Raw genomic sequence first — 17,365 nt, forward strand, 5'->3', positions numbered from 1 at the left:
CTTGGTTAGTAAACAAAGTTATATGCTCGCCATAGGCTAAGCAACACTGTGGACGCGCAACTGTATATCCAGCCGGAGCCTTCATACACTTCAATACTTTAATACACCAACTACCTGCAGAGGAAGTCCTATAAATTCCTGCACATACTTATGCTGCCGATAGCCAACGGTGACATATGCAAATATAACAGAGTTGGGAAAAAATGTAATCAGGCCCCAATTTTCAAGGGAAGGACTTTCACGTCTTTAGGAATACACTGGACACATGTCTCTGATGCAGCCCTCCAGTTGCATTTCTTCTAGACAGTGGTTTCCGCATCCTGCCTCCATCGTCACATGTTGCACCAGGAGGAATCGTGCTCCCCTTTGAACTAGTCTACCACAGACACACAGATGAGCTTGTTATTATAGCAACTCGCCTGAATTTGGTGGGAAAGAAGGCCTGTCCCTCTGACACACTTCCTGTCCTTTGAAGAGGCCAACGGAGAGATGGCTTTGCGGGCCCTATTTCCAAGCTTCGCCTTTGATGCCTGCGAGAGAGGAGGTGGCGGGGATTTAAAGCAAGAGTTTCATCTCATGGACGTGAACCCCTAAACCTCCAATCAATCCCCATTATCGCGGGATGCAGTTATTTTAGCTTGACACCTCATCAAATCAGAGAGAAAAAAATGGGGTCAATATTTTGCTCTTATTAAAGCATTCGTCAAATCCAATGGAAATCTGTCTCTCGATTTCTGGTGTGTTTCTTATTTTATGGTGGAAAAAAGCTTGATAGAACAAAAGCTACATTCTTTAGGCACCTGCCTGATTGATGTAGGTATTTATTGAGCTGGGGGAGCTCCTACCTTGGTGGCCAACTATAGCTCATTCCACCATAAAACTCGCCATTCTCCCTGGAAACAGGCATAATGGGGGGCATTCAGACGGTTAGATTCGGGGGGATCTAACGGTTTGTCTGTGTTTATGTCCCTGTAACAATGTTAGGGGCCTGATGCATGAAGAGCCCACCGGAGGGAATGATGCCTGGTGGTGAGGTGGGGGATGTGAAGCATGTAGCGGGAGAGAGGAGCAGCTGCCGGGCGCTTAAAGCTCAAACATGTGACTGTTGCCTTTATCTTGAGGAACAAAAGGGCAACAATGTTATAAAGGGCAGAAGACAATCGTCACTGAAGTACAGTGTTGATTCCTGCAGCGGTAGTGACCTCAGACCATTGTGGTGGCCCAGCGTGTGATGTGTCACGCGAGGAGGGAAATACAGACTGGCATGCGTTTACCATTCTGCACACTGAAAGCAATGGAAATGACCTGGATTCACCATATTTCTGGACACATTGGTGTATTTCAGGCGTTTACAGCAATAGCTTACTTTACATTACACACTTTCTTAGTGTCTACGTGGAGTAAAATTCAATGTCAAAGCAGATGCAACCGTATACTGCTAATAACATAACACCTTTGATGTATTTATAGAAACTAACTAACAGACAGCAGCTCCTTCCTTTGAGAGCATTCGCCGCCCCACAAGACCATTAGCACATTTTATGTGGCAGTGCATACGAGAGAAATGATATGCACGCACACACACACGACAGGCGCAAAAAAAGATGTGGTTTAAAAATTTGACATCAGAAAATTGTAAGATGCGCATATTTACAGTGAAAATTCATCACAATAACAAGTTTATTGTGTGTAGGATTGTGCAATTTTAATAAAATAAAGCATATGCATTATTATCAAACAACGGACGTGTATTAGTTCTGATTATAATGTTTTGGAGGACGCGTTCCACACATACGCAGTAGATCATATGCTGCCACGTGTAGCGTAGTGGCCGCGCAGCATATTTCAGACAAGGCCGCACAGTCGAGACAAAGTGGCGGCACACAGACGTACGCAGACGCGTACATCCTCTGATGATGAAATATACGTCACGCTGATCCTAGCAGGCCCTGATGCGGACAGTTAAAATTCTGCTTTGCAGCACTTCAAAGCTTGTTTTGATCTTCTTCATTTGTTTTGTCGTATTAGCACCAAAAAAAAAGAAAAATCATAAAACTGCACAACATTACTTTGAAGGCAGTGAGACTACAATATGTGCAAACACCAGAGATATTATCTTAATAAAGATAGCTGATCCCGTACTTTATATTATTGGTGTGTAGTGTAAAATAGGAGAATCCCACTTAAAGATTCCTTTTAATCTCAACAGCGGCACATAAAACACTCGTAAAAGGCCCTTAAGCCCACCGCCGCTTCCTTTTTTGCAAAATATGTCAACACTAAAACTGAACAGAGCAAGTGATGAACAGCAAATAAACACACACTTGTGCAGACTTTCAGGCGCGCCACTGAATGACTGTTAATTTTTCTAAGGTCCAAATTTAGGCCTAAATCAATACTTTCTGCTTCTGTACTTCTCTTTACTATCTGCACTCGGCACTGGCTGCTTTTCTGAAGCGGCGGGGGTGTAGCCCCATCCAGAACGAGGACACAATTAGTGTATTCAGCCGAAAACAGTGGGGTTCCCCCTTTGATGTGGGGATCAAATGAAGGAGCTGTGTGTTTTTGTCCAAAATGACAGGCTTGCCAGGTTTACTAATGGGTAGCTAATAGAAAGAGAGGTTTATGATGCTCATTAATTACACAGTCTGTCATGTGTTGGAAGGGTAGAATAGAGGAGATATGGGGAAAAGAAGGGGAGTTGGGTGCAGCAGAGGAAGCAGAGAGAGAGGAGAGTGGGGGTGGTGGTAAAAAAGAGGGATGGGTGTGCTCTGAAAGGGGGAAAATTGGAAGAGTGGAGTGAAAGAGCGAGAGCAGGGAGATCTCCTAAGAGATCCACACAAAACCTGAGTTGATGGAAAGCGAGAGAGAGGAAGAAGAAGAAGAAGAAGAAGAAGAGAAAGAGAGGAACAGGAGGAGATAAAATAATCCTTTCCCAAGATAAGAGCAGTCACCAAGACAGGAGCTTCAAAGAGCAGGAGACACTCTCATGGGAGCATGCCGTAAACCTTTTCCTCATCTTCAGAGGGAAATTCAGTCCCTGATCCAAACACGCCCAAGCTCTCAGCACCCACCACCCTGCAGGTGTCCGAGGCCCGGCGACTCCTGGGGGTGGCGCGCACACTTCCAAGCAACGCTGCCTTTGAACTGCTTTGAGTCACGCGGAGTGGCGATGGTGATCTGCGCACAAGGTGCAAATGTGAATAGTTAATGAAGAGAGAAGAAGAAGAAGAAAAAAATCAGAGCCCGTCACTCCCACCACAGGGGAGACTAGTGATCTCTGCTATCAGCTTCAACCAGCACAACTCCTACGAACCCTTTTGCAGACGCAGTTTGTCATTTCAAGCTGAGCCGCTAACAATGCCCTCGCCAACAGTAGCCTGTCCTTTTGTGAGAAGAGTGGAGGTGTGACTTGTGGGATGTCGCTCGCGGACGCAAACGGTGAGTTTAGGGTAAACGAGGCTGTCGTTAACACTGAGACCGTCCAGTGACCTGTGAGAGACCAGGCTGCTCTCGTCCCCACAGGGCCGGGCACCAGTGGGGCCACTCAGCCAGACAAGGTTTATTTAGCTAAGCTGCGAGTCTCCCACACATAGAGGCCCACACTGCCATGGAATTCATTATCCTGGGCCGTTAACGGGCCCCTGGTGTTTTGAATAGTTTCAGCAGGCTTTGAAATTGCACTCTCTGCTTGGGTTCAATCGCAGAGGCCATGATCAAATTGCACTGAGTGTTATATCATCTTCAGGGAATACTGCTTGAGACACAAGGCTGAGGTCCACACAGGAAAACAATGGCAGGCTAATACCCAAATATTTAGCAGCACGTTCCACAGCGAGGAGGCCAGTTTCAGAATAACAGGGCTATGGCTTGGCGCGGTGAGCCTCTGGGCTCTTGTTGCAGAAAGGCTTCCTGTCCGTAAAACCTGTGACCTTTCACCCACAGATCCACAGGAAAACAAGCAGGGCAATTTCTCTTTTTCTTTTTTGTGTGCGTGTGTGTGTGTGTGTGTGTGTGTGTGTGTGTGTGTGTGTGTGTGTGTGTGTGTGTGTGTGTGTGTGTGCATAAGTCAGCTGTAAAATAGCCACCACCAATTTGATCCGACTCCATTGTCACAGATTTATGTTGAATATTTCCCATAAAACAGGTCAAAGTTAGTCCCTTGTTGTAAATTAAGATATCTCACAATGGAAGCCTCCAAGGTCCCTTGTCCCGTTGCTGTGTCCTCCAGTGCAACAGTCAATGCAATCTGAATCTTTGCAAAAGTTATAAACACTGCCGAATGACTAGAATAGATTCTTTGTCCAATATCTACACTTGGTCAGCGGTGAAAAACGGTCTGGCTAAATACAACAAAAGCTGAAAAGCTTTCAAACGGTGACTCTCAAAGATGGAGCAATAAAGCAGCATTAGTGTAACCTCCATGGAGGAAACCGTGGGGCTTCTGTAATTACTGAAGCTGTCACATAAGAAAGATACTTTTTACGCAACAACGTCAGTGTGAGAAAGATACCTCGGAGGTGCATGCAGCTTTAAAATGTGTCAAGGTAGATTGTGTACTAACCTATTTCACTAATTAAGAGTTTCAGCCCTGGAAGGAACAAGAAATTAAAGTTGCAACAATTTATGTAAGAACTTCATTGTGTTATTCCGGCATTAATGAACTTAACACTGCGGCTATGACTTCTCCACATAATCAAGTACACTTAAAGGCTCATGCATTCACTGATCTTGCTGAACAGAAAAATACATCACACGTATTTCTGAACAGAGGTATTCCAAAGAGCATTTCACAACATGCCGTTCTGACGTTGTTCTTTTAACGCATTTATTTAAAACTAAATCTTGTAAAGCATATGATTTATCCAGACAAACGCTACAGAGTGCTGTCAGCAGAAACAGGCATGCCTCAAGCAGCATTGTAAAGCAAGTACTTAAAATAAATTTTTCCACAACAATAAAACATTTCTGAGTTGGCTCATCGCCACCCGCACAGAATTATGCCTGTAGCTGCTTGGCAAGAAAACAGCGAAGACATTTCAGAAGAAAGGCCGTAAAAGCAACACTAATTCTTTACTGGCTGGTTTTTACCTCTATAAAATGTTTCAACGACTGTACCTTACAATGAACAAATAAATAATAAAGCATATTGATTCCTTTTATAGCACACATTCTGGCACAAGGAAAACTAGTTCAAGTGCCAACGCTTGGATATGGTCCGACTTCAAGTTTTCATCTCTCAGCAGGATTATATCTTTCAAAGCATTCATGGTTTCAATCATGTATGCGCTCTGATGTACAAATTATGTTTACCATGTTCATGTCATACCAACTTTCTTGCAAAGAGTTTGTAAAGCTTGTAAAGCGGTTGCAAATGTGCTGAGTGGAACTTTACACTGGGCTGAAAATCACAGTTTCAATTCTGCTTCAGTGAGAAGTGGAAGAAGAGCTATGTTGCTGTAGCCAATCCCTCCAAGCTAGCCTCAATTGGGGATTTATTTGGGTTGTATTATTTTTTTTTAATTCGCGGTTACAAGGAAATATCCGCACGCTGTCATGTTTCTGGGCCACTTGTGGTCAGCGGCAAACAAATGGCGAACACAACATTGGCATATCATCAACTTTTAAGTTGGTATTGCAAACAGAAAATCTTCAATGGGTTTTTAGAGGTTTTTCTGCTGAAAACAACCGCCTGCTGAGGCTGGAAATGGCACGATGAGAGCCGTGAGTGGATACAAAACAATGAACTTGTGGACAGCCAAACAAAATGAGCAGAAAACTCACTGTAACGCTCCGTAAAAAAACACGGGAAGCAGCAGGTTCAGGTGATAATTCTCTGTAGATTCATGACCGACACCTGTCACATTGTCAATTGACATTGTAATCACGGAAAAAAAAACACAGATCATAGCAACTCTTAACTTTTGCATAACTATTATTATGTGAGTGTGTCAGCTGTGTCTTGTTGTTTCACTCTCATTGGGTATGCTCGGGCTGTTCGTGTGTACAGTTTCCAATGACACACATGGACGGTGTCCTCCACAGGAGGAAACTGCTGCTTCCTCCAGGAGCTGATCAAACACTCTCCAACCGAACTGACTCTTCACAGCTCGGCCCACAGATGTCTGCCTCCAAGGGTTTGCGTGTCTACTGCCTACTTTGTAAACAGGACAGATTTTCCATCCACAGTTTAAAAAGCTGGCTGGACCTGACAGTGCACATGCCTTGCGAAGACACTGCCCTCTTTCCTACACAATGGAGACCAAGGTCAGCTGTTCTTCAAATAGACCACCATCAAAGACAATAAATTCTGCCTGCGCGACTAAATTGCCATCCACAAACTCCTTTCATCATGAGAGTTGGCAGTACTTGCAGGGTCACAAAATCTAATTCAAATAAGAATTACTAATAAGGAATACTCAATAGCTCAAGGAGAGATACGGCTGTAGGTGATAGCACATAGCTACCGAAAACCCCAACAAAACTCTGAAAGAAGCCTACTTGTGTCAGAAATGATTAGGTATTCCAAATACTTCATCTTCTCTAAACAACCTGTTCATTTTGTCATTAAAAAGTAATGTTTTGCATTGTTACATCTATAAGTGTAGCCTCATTAAGTATTGTAAAATATGTACAAAGATGTTCTGTGCATTGTTGCCTTGTGTGGCTGCGAGAGGGCCTTTGGCTGAGAAGAGGGGGCAGTCATCCAGTGATGCGTTACGTGAGATGCTTTTCAAACAGTGGGTGAACTGACCCCTGAAGCCGGGTCGCCGGAGGATGCCCCGATGTCCAGCGAGGCTCCACCCTCTCCTGTGAGAGGGGGCAGTTGGCTCTCCACAATAAGACAATTCATCTCTGTAATGAAGTCGTGTTCCCAGAGAGAAAGGCCGGCCGGATGGATGTCTGGCGGTCCAACGACTGGCTCTGAAAGAGGGGGAGGGGGTTAAGGTAGAGGGAGAGGGGGTGGAGGGTCCATAGAGGCCAGTGATGTCATCCTGCCGGAGGTTGCGCCATTCGATGCCGACTGTTACGAGGAGGAACATTTTGAGTGGAATAGAAAGTGGATCCAGTGACTTTTAAACCTTTCACAACTGTTATATAATCATGAACTACAGCATTTCATTTAATAAAAAAAAATCTTAACCATCCTGTGATTGATTGTTTCCATTGCATGGATGGCAAAATAAAACAAGCAGCAGAGAAGGAGGAGCCCTCCTTTTCTGCCGTGAGAGCAAGGACATAGAGCGTAATGACAGATAAGACAAAGAGATCTGCTAGAAGTTTGAAATGAGTCAAGTCTGGCCAAAAGAAATCTGTTGCTAGAGCTGAATGGGCTGCAAATGTGCATTTATGCATGAAAACCACAACAAATGTTGAGAAAATCAAGACTATAGTGTAAATGTGGAAACTTCTCAGAAACTGTACCATGCTATGTGTATACCCCCCAATCCTCCACTGGCCCCAGTAGTTTTATGTTCCACCCATCAACAGAAAGAAAGTGCATTTTAGGAACACTGTAAAGTTTTAATTCAAAGAGGTGATTACAGTTGGAGAAAATGAAATTCTCACATGGTCAAACTATTGTAAAAATTGCAAATGAAGAGATTGGACCGAATACAGATCCTGATTAAACATCTTAACTTCTAAAATGATTTTTGCAGGGTTGTCAGACTTTGACAAAGGCATGTGCTCTCTTGAGTGCTCTCTAGTTCTCAGATGTTTCGTATTGATGGAGAGAGCAGGTTCACATTGGTCTCCCTTTGCATGTTGGGAAACATCTGGGGAGCGTGTGGATCACATCACAATTCTCAATGTCAGTGACCTTCACAATCACCTGTTAAAACATTGCGTGTGCCAGCTACTTGATACATACTCACATTACACCTCAGTGACTCTTATCAGGGCTGAGGCGTCGCACTTTCATTGGCTGTGGTTTACACATTTCAAATACTTGGGTGGTCCCGCTTGTGTGTTCAGCGTGTTTAGCACATAGCTAAATGAACTATGATGTATATACAGAGAGTGGGAATGGACTTTATTCATGTCAAGATAATCATCCAAATAAGACAATATTAAAAAGGTTTTGAGCTGAATTTGAATATGTGTGTAGGTTTGCGAGGCGATAATGTTATTCATATCAGCTTTGGCTGCATATGATGCGCATGACTATTTTGTATAATGCGATATTATGTCAGTGAAATTCCAACCAATTAATACAATGAATACATTTTTACATTGTTGGTTGATCAACTAGGCACTTTTTCTTTTCTCCATCTTTGCATCTCGTTGCACTAGCTGTTTGTTAGTTTCAACCAATGTAGGTCTTTATATTTAGCTACACTAGCACTACATTTAAAAAGGCACAATGAGAAGGTTTTTCATTTTTTACTGAAAAGCAATGTAGGTCCTCATAGAACAATGATATCTAACAATCATCACTGATGACCCAGAAGTGTGTGGCGGTGAAGATACCCTGCCCTCTTCCTTTAATCTCTCTTTTTTTCAATGTGCTTTGTTCAGGATGTTTCTTGGGATCAACCTTTATATAAATGTACCTTAGACTAAGTGTGGACCAAGTGTGAACAAAAATGTAATAGTCATTTAATGCTCATTTTGAAGAAAACAAAGATCTTAATAACCTGCATTTGTCACGGGAGAAGGGCAAGAATAGGACCCAAACGCCGACAAATAAGGAACAAAAGGAAACTTTAAATCTTTCAGCAAAAATCCAACAAGTACTACCTCACCCCCGTGATCTATGGTGATCCTAACAGGACGAACTGACAAAGGGGAAAGACACAAACAGGGATTAAATACACAGGGCTGGTGCAGGTGATCGGACACAGGAGGAAACAATCAGGGACATGGCAGACAATCACAAGGACAGGAAGAGGAGGGAAAAAGAGGACACGAGAGACAAGGACTTCACAATAAAACAGGAAACACAAAACAAACTACAGATCCTGAAAGCATTACCCATTCAGTAGTCGACTTATCTCAAATTCAAACATCAAAGTGCCCACATAGGATAATTGTTTGTACCATACATAATGACATTTACCGGACATGTACAGTATCTATCTGTATTTAGTAAAAAACACAAACTTGAATTTGATAAACTTTGTATTTTTGAGTTTAACTGATTAGCTTTCGAGGATGTTCTTTGGGCTGTGCCAACCAACAGTTTAACATGTATTATTATCTCATTCTTTGGAATGAAACAGAACTGTATCTACTCATTTATCTACTTGTTTATTTTGGGGTTGAAAAGTTGCTACGATACACCTGCAAGACAGACACACTGAGGACATAACTGATCAGGTACAAATCACTCTTAATAGTCCAATCGGTAATATTTATCTCCCAAAGATTTGAACTGATTCTCAAAAATACATAAAGCGCTTCCCTTCAATTCTTTTAGTTTTCAATTACGGGGCGATTCTGTATTTTACGGGACGGTTGGCTGGCGTTTTTTAAATGTTAATGGTTCAACCCAAATAATAAAATAGCTTGTTGTTACTAAGAACTTGGGAAGGACTTTGCAAACAAACTATAAAGTATGTCAAGCTTATATGGCAACATCTCAACAACATGGTATCTTTGTTGTTTCTACTCTACTATATCAGACTTTGATTCTTGATGACTGCGAGTAGACCTCTGACCTTAAAATGGTAGTGCAGCGTAATCCAAGATCAGACATGTTTTCTCAGCACAAAGTGCACATTTTCCTCCATCTATAAAAGCAGAAATGCTTTTGAAAAGTTGATAAATGACTCAGGATAAATTTGTGAGGGTGAAAAGATGTTGATGCCGAACCAAAAATGGCAATAAAAAAAAATCTGAAAAGTTTACATGCGTCTGGCCTCTCTGTATTTTATGGCCTCCGATGTACTTGGAAAACCAAGAGGTTCAAATACAAGTCAGTCAGATTTTTTATTCTCACACACATTTAGTGGGAATGAGAGACAGCCAATGTTAGATTCCTATTCATTCTCATTGGGCTGCTGCACATCCAGTCCACATCCATAACACTGCCTCTGATAATATCCTCTAAACCCAGGTGATGGATTATGTTGAACCAAAGCGTTGTCAGAGGATCACACGCGGACCCCCACCTTGCCAGGCCCTGCTGCCGAGCAACGTCACCGGACTGTTTTCTCAAGGTCTCAGGTTGTCCCTCTCGGTATCATAACAGTTTGAAGTCTTTTCTGCGGAGGAGTTTTGCGAGGCCGTAATTGGGAGCAGATGAGGAGGCCCTGCATGCCTCCATGGTGATGTCAGACCTGGTGGAGGGAAATGCACGGCGGGATGGGGGTGGGGGCTGGAGAAGGAGAAGGAGGAGGGCGGGAGGGGAGGGGGGCGGCGTGCGGTGAGCCAGAATGTCTCAGAGGCGGCCGACTCTCGGCGGGTCTACAGGTGGGCAGACTGGCAGCAACACCACAGCGAAACGCAGCCAAAGAGCTCACACAGCTATCAAATGTGGAGAAAACAAAATCCCTCATGAAACATCTTCAGAGTAAAAGTTAATGGGACTGGTATTTCTTTTCTCACAAAACATGAAGGTAAAAAAAAAATGAATATTATAGCATCTTAATCTCGTTCTGGAAACCGAAGAAAGGGTTTCTTTGTAACACGAGGCATTCTAATGTGCTGCACAATGTTTTCATCATCCATTATCTAATCAAAGAGACTTGTGAAGCCATTCTTTTTTCATTTTAAGCATTAGTGTGGCTGCTTTTTGTTGGGCTCAGCTTGTTGAGATTCTGTGATCTGAAATGTAAATTCGTTAAGGACTTTGCTCTTATCCTGGTACACACAAACTGTGCCCACCTAGTGCTGCCCTGACCCATTTCGCTGCATGCAGGACATTTGCATGAAAGGAGTGAAACTCAATGCCAAAATAAACATCAATTAAAGCTGTCAAACACCACCAAAAACAGCTGCAGCTTTGAACAGCTCGACCAGCAGGCTTCAAAAGCAAGCCGTCTTTAAAGGGCTGCCTCGCATGTATGAAAGGCCAGGCTGGAATTAGCACGGCATAGGTTAAAACAGAAATTACCTCTGAAAATGAACTGAGGTGAGATCATCTCAGCAAGTCCCCATGTCATTTAACATTCATTAAAAAAAGTATTCAGACAATACAGCCACAGATATTGATGCTACAACAACAAAAGCAAATTAAAAATGCATGTGCAAATCTTTTGTTTGTGTTGAGATCAGACTCTTGACACACATACAATGCTTGTTGTTAATTTCAAGTGGAGAAAAATCAACAAGAAAGTGAGCACAGCAGAGTTTTGTTGGCTTTTTGCAGCTGTAGAAAGAAAAGAAGCGCCTCCAATACAACTAAAGGTGGCCGGGCAGACAGGCCTTCAGGAGGAGCGGAAAGCAAACAGGTATTTGTTCTCTCCTGGCGATTCTGCTGAGAGCGCGGCAGCGATTTGTCGATACAGGTTTTTGTCTGATTATAATCTATTATGGCTCCTCTCCTCTTGTCCATTTGCTCATACAGAGCTCCCATTGAGTAACTGCCACGGCTCATTACTGCTTCAATACCAAACAATTTTCGCCTGGACTGGCTGGATTAGGTTGTTCCTGGAGTCTCGCCTCTCTTCCACAAAGCTCACAACGGCGGTGAGAGAGGCGAGGGCTACTGTTGACCTTTACCAAGAGCGAGGCGAGGTGAAGGACATTTCATGTCAGGGAAATGAAAGCCCAAAAGAACAATAAAATAAATCTATCTTTTAAAGTTAGATTTGAGCTAAATGATAACACACTGCATTAAGAACAACTAAGGCTTAAGGTAATGTCATTAGTTTTGCATGTGCTCGGTCAAAAGCTATTGGACTTTTTTTTTTTTCTGTATGTTATAACTCTACATCTGCAAAAAGCAAACAAAACTGTAGCGATCACTTGAAAAAGAACCTTTTTTTAAATTATTTTTTTCCCCTCCACTTCCGATTAAATGAAGCAATGTATGACTCTAAGAGCATTCGTATATCCTAAAAAAATATATATTTGCTATGCAAAGATATAGTGGAGTAATGTCTACCTGAGCAGAGAATATAGTCAATCCACCCCTGTGTGTGTGTTGTTATCCGTTTGTGCACGTGAGCGTGCCCCGCTGGCTGTTTCACGGCCGCCGCTCTGCACTGCTCTCAGACGGCGGTTACAGCTAATAACGCCATACCGACAAAACAACGACATCACCCCCCCACATTATCTACGGGCAGCCGTCTCAGGCATCGCCTTGTTGAGAGCCATTGAGAGGCAATCGGAAAGCTCACAATAAAGCTGCACATGCATTTTTTTAAATATTGCATTGGTTTTGGAGTACTGATTTCTTTCACTCTCTTCTTTAATGATACTTTTTTAATGAATGGTAAATGACAGACACCTACTAGTCAGCGGATCACCGCAGGTATACGATGTGTGCATGTCCTGACAATCCATTGCACATTTAATCCATTTAATTGATATAGTGCTTTTCTAGATACTCAAAGACACTTTACATTATACACAGCTACGGGGAGCAATGCAGGGTTAAGTGTCTTGCTCAAGGACACATCGACTAGGGTGGGGATTGAACTGCCAACCCCTTGATTGAAAGACGGGCATGCTAACCACTGACCCATAGTCGCCCCACATTTCATTCAAAACCACAAATGTCAACTTTATAGTGGTGCTGCAGGAAGAGTTATTACGCTTCATAAATTGCATGAATTGCAATTTTGAGTGCATTGACTGTTCCCATCTGTCTTTGGTCTAACCTTTAAAATGATGCCCCTGTACTGTTTGTTATTGTGTTCAAAAGTATCTCTTCCAAATGAAAGCAGACTGTGTCTGCAGTAAGTCCTCTCAGAAGTGTGCAATAAAATACTTCCCACTTAAAAGTTCAGACCATCACATACTTGAGCACATTCATATTCCTAAAGAGCGAAACAAACGTTGGATTCTTTGCTGTATTTCATATGAAAAGTAAAGCAAAGGAGGCAGACGTTTCTCCAAACACTGAAAAGGTAAACACATTTCCACATTGCTACACGTAGAGTCCAGCGCCAACCAAATTACCAAATGAACACTGAGTCGGTGGAACGTCGGAGGAGAAGAAATAAAAGCTTTGCACACCGCTTTGATCTGACGTCTTTGAGAGGAATCTTCTTGGCAAAATGTTAATCTACCCTCTACATTGCAGATTACTCCCCCCCCCCTACCCCCTTCAAAATGTGACTGTTCTCAGATGGTCAAGGTAATTTTGACCCACTTAGGCGGCTTTGATCCGAAACCCCTTTTACCAGATCTTCCATAGAAGAGTTCAAACTGATTTTGTCATTGCCGACCACAGCCCTCCGCTAAGATCCAGAGTCGAAGCTAAAGCTCTTCCAAGCTGCCAGAGTTGCTGACAGCCAGCGGAGTTGAAAGCACTTTCTAATGCTGACGATCAGTGCGAGTGACTTGCTGCTAATTTGTTGCGCGCCCACTTTTTTTGAGAGGCGGTTTGGAAGAAGGGGGGGGGGGGAGGAGGGGAGGCTTGTCTCATACTTTGGGACAGGTCTTTATTGCCTTTGTAGAAAACGGTGACGTTTATTTTAAATGATCTTGTTTTCTCTTGTATTCATTTGGCTTTTGTCGAAGGCTATTCCAGTGGCTCTCCTCTTCACGTCTATCTCTCCTCGTGATTCCGGCTGCTCAGGTTCTGAGGCGGTGGATCGGCTCGGGGGGGGGGGGGGGGGGGGGGGGGTTGTGACGGTACCCCCGCAGTAACTGCGTGGGGTCAGCGAGCAAAGCAGCGTCACAAAAGGAACATAATGTGATCGTAGAGTCAGATAACGAGACGGAGACGCAAGAGAGTGTTGGGAGAAGTGTTCACGGACTCTTCAGAAGTGATCTCGAGGCCTCTTCGCTTGCAGACCTGTTCTCCGTCAGCGCATGGTCTCCGCTCAAACCTCTTTTCAGGAATGTTTACTTTACTCAGAAACCAGAAAAGTAAAAGCTTTACACTTCAGCTTCACACTTACATGATGTATGTTGTCATCCTTCGTTGTTGATGCACTCGTCACCTTTTCCCCCACTTAGTTGATACCACTGAAGTACCAGTTTGAGCTTAAGGAGCCATTATACTTGCCGTGGAAACAAGGCAGTAAAGTGGCGCTTTGGCATCGGGCTCAGCAGTATGACGGAACTATACGGACCGGTCTAGACTACGTAGATTACAATGATTCTGCATCATTTTTAAGCCCTCATAATATATATATTTTTTTAGGCTTGGTTTGCTGGGCTTGTTTCGAGGCTTGTCAGTTTGGCAGCAGGTAACACAACAAGCAACAAGGGCAACATGCTGCGTGTAGAGTTGAAAGGCAGTTTACTATGTCAGGATCAGTCTTATGATGGTCAGTAACAGGCAGGCAGGCAGGGTGGGAAGGAAAACATCTCAGAAAATCAGCAGGTACACATTTCCAACTTGCAGTCAGACCAGGCGGGGTTTCCCCACAGGCCGAGTCGACCTCCACGGCAGCAACCAACAATTTAGAGACAGCAGTCACAGGCTCACTTAGAATAAAGAAACTCCTTTTCTAAAATTCTGAATATCGTTGTACAGCTGGCGAAATCATGCCGCACTTTCAAATGACTTTCCTCAATGATTTGGGTGAAAACGGGGACACAAAGAGGGGACCAGGCAGGTAAGCTAACAGATGGCTTGAATGCAAGGCAACGTAGTCAATCTAACCACACACACATGGACCCTCTATGGCTCTCGAAGAAGGACAAAGGACTATATTGACATTTTAAAAAGTAGGCCGGCATTTATTTGGCATTCAATTTATGACTCAACAAGTCCCCACTAATTACATGGAAACATCTTTGACACAGTACAGTAGCTTTTTGTTCAGTTTTATCTCTGCCACAACATGCGCTTTGGCTGTAAAATGATGTTTTTTCAAAAGAGAGACATGTAAAAACTGGCTAAAACAGTTAGAAAATAAGCTATTTCAGCTACACTTTTGGAGTGTAAAATTTCTTTCTCCAATCTATAAATATACTCCAGTGGAGAGTGAGATGTTTGCCGGGGAAGGGAGTAACTGAGCAGGATGTGCAGCCCATAATCTACTGTAAGCAGTTAATCTAAAAAGGTTTATGATTGCATGCAGTGCTTTATAATAATGCTTTAAATTACAGGCAGCTAATTGTGCAGTAATGACAGTATACAATTGTTGTAGAACTGGAGGGACTGGAAAGTACTTTGCCGCATGAAGATGAAAATACACTCTTCTACCCGTAAGTGGAACTATCACGCAATTTTGAAAACTTGACAACTCTACACACAATTCCTGTTGCAACATTGGAACAATTTGATTTCTATGAATGTTTTCATCTGTTTATTCTCTAGACAACATTTGTAAAGTGTAACGTCATATCACTACGAGAGAGAATGGATCTATATCACAAACACATGATAGAAATGGCCATGCCTGGTGTACGGTACCGACAGTTGTGAAATACTGACCATGTACGGTGTCCCCATAGTAATAGTGTCATCGCTCTATTGTCCCTGGTTTACTGCTGCTGTATATCTTGTATATGTTGCATTAAATATAACTGAGTGTCTCCATGACTCATGAAAGTCCTAGTGAAATGGAAGTTAGAGCGTCTGTATGGTGACGTATGACCCAGTGAAACGCAATATTTGAGCTCTGTATAGTTACAAGAGGGATATTATTGAAATTGGGGACAAAAAGCGGGTTTTTAAATTGCTAGGTAATGGCTTAGAAAAGCACACTGAATACTTTGTTTTACAGGAAGAAAAGATTATTGGATTTTGATATATAACTACAAGGAAATTGATTGTTTTGTAATTGTTATTTGCAAACGGTGCACGATGTGAACGAGTATGTAAACAGAAACAAACAAACAAGAAAGCCTTCGAAGGATTCATGCCGAAACGGTTCAGAGTTAGTTTGTTGTTTAGGTCTCACGTGACTATGCCATTACAGTAAAGCCATTTTAATTGTGAGTGCCTTGAGGTGAGAAAAAAAGGTGTGTATGTACATAGCACTTTCTGCTAACAAGCCCAGAATGCAATGCATCGCATTTAATAGATGCAAATGTTACAGCCATGCAACACTACACTTGATTTATAAGTCTAAAATTCAAATGTGCTGCACTGTGGCGCCTCTAATGAGTAAACGAGGGAGTGATTCCAGGCACAGCTATACATTTATTTGTTAACTTGCCTTCAATCGAGCTTTCTGAGAAGAGATCTAATCAGCCCATAAAAGTAAAAATACATGGACAATAGCTCTCTAGGGGCTTAAAGAACAAATGTCTGCACATTAAGTCCAATGCTAACTTTCAGTCAAACAGCAGAAACCAAAGTAAGTGGAAGGAAAAGTAGATATATTTCCCATTACCCCAAGAGTGCACCGGCCTCAATAATTTAATGGGATGATTTAATGATATATGGGCCTTTTTCACTCTGGCCATGTTGGCTTGTTTTAGCAAGCAAAGCACATTTGTATGGTGCACCCTCAAAACTGGAAATAACAATAAAGGTGCTCAGACACAATGCCTCGCCTCCGGCAGCTTTATTGAGTGTGTGTGTTATTATCAAAACTAAATATCACAGAAAGTGCATTTTCTGAGGTTAACGTTCCAATTGAATTATGTTATTTTCTTTCACAAGTAAACAGGTAAGTATTGTCATTTCCCACTTTTTCTCAAACAGGGAAATGAAAATGTAACATGTAAGTACTTGTGAAGTTGGCCAATGAATCATTAAACAAACTTAAAGTATCAAACCTTGATGTTGTGCAACTAGGCAACACTACAGACCATCTTGTGATGGGATAACACCGGCCGCAAAGTCCAGTGGCTCATGGCCCCTTCCCCACTTCCTACCACCCTACTTCCAGTGCGTGAAGTCGGGGGACCAATGGCCCTCTATGCCTTCCTCTTGCTTGGACCACACCCACCTTTGAACTTCACACCCCTAAAGCTTCATGACTGCATCTTACACGCGGTGACAAAATCTGTCGACAGACAATAATATATATATACTGAAAAACGGCCGCTACAGTACACGTCTCCAACACCACATTTTAACATGATCACTCACACACGGATCACAAACTGAAATCAATGTTATGTATACCATTAGGAGACATTTACCTCTTCCATTGTTTTTTATTTCTTGTTCCTAATCACGCACAGTTACTGAAGAAAACAACACACAAACACCAGAGCAATTATTCATACACAGATAGTTAAAGTTTACCACCTACATTAGCATTAGCAACCTCATACTCTGTATGCGAGTGATACTGAGCCAAACAATGTGTGTTGCACATTTGCTGGCCACATGCCACTC

The sequence above is a fragment of the Cyclopterus lumpus genome, chromosome 3 (genome assembly GCF_009769545.1).
Source record: "Cyclopterus lumpus isolate fCycLum1 chromosome 3, fCycLum1.pri, whole genome shotgun sequence".
In the NCBI taxonomy this organism is placed as follows: domain Eukaryota; kingdom Metazoa; phylum Chordata; class Actinopteri; order Perciformes; family Cyclopteridae; genus Cyclopterus; species Cyclopterus lumpus.